Consider the following 870-nt stretch of genomic DNA (forward strand, 5'->3'; position numbering starts at 1 on the left):
TAACAGCTATAAAAGAGGAAATCGACAGTAACACAATAATAGTGGGGGACTTTAACATCTCACTTACACCAATGGACAGATCATCCAAAATGAAAATAAATAAGGAAACAGAAGCTTTAAATGACACAACAGACCAGATAGACTTAATTGATATTTATAGGACATTCCATGCGAAAACAGCAGATTACACTTTCTCCTCAAGGGCGCATGGAACTTTCTCCAGGATAGACCACATCCTGGGTCACAAATCAAGCCTCAATAAATTTAAGAAAATTGAAATCATATCAAGCATCTTTTCTGACCACAACGCTATGAGATTAGAAATCAATTACAGGGAAAAAAAAGCATAAAAACACAAACACATGGAGGCTAAACAATATGTTACTAAATAACCAAAACATCACTGAAAAAAATCAAAGAGAAAATCAAAAAATACCTAGAGACAAATGACAACAAAAACACAATGATCCAAAACCTATGGGATACAGCAAAAGCAGTTCTAAGAGGGACATTTATAGCAATACAATTCTACCTCAAGAAACAAGAAAAATCTCAAACAATCTAACCTTACACCTAAAGGAACTAGAGAAAGAAGAACAAACAAAACCCAAAGTTAGTAGAAGGAAAGAAATCATAAAGATCAGAGCAGAAATAAATGAAATAGAAACAAAGAAAATGATAGCAAAGATCAATAAAATTAAAAGCTGGTTCTTTGAGAAGATAAATAAAATTGATAAACCATTAGCCAGACTCATCAAGAAAAAAAGGGAGAGGACTCAAATCAATAAAATTAGAAATAAAAAATGAGAAGTTTCAATGCACACCGCAAAAATACAAAGCATCTTAAGAGACTGCTACAAGCAACTCTAT

Source organism: Physeter macrocephalus, chromosome 20 (assembly GCF_002837175.3).
Source record: "Physeter macrocephalus isolate SW-GA chromosome 20, ASM283717v5, whole genome shotgun sequence".
Lineage (NCBI taxonomy): Eukaryota > Metazoa > Chordata > Mammalia > Artiodactyla > Physeteridae > Physeter > Physeter macrocephalus.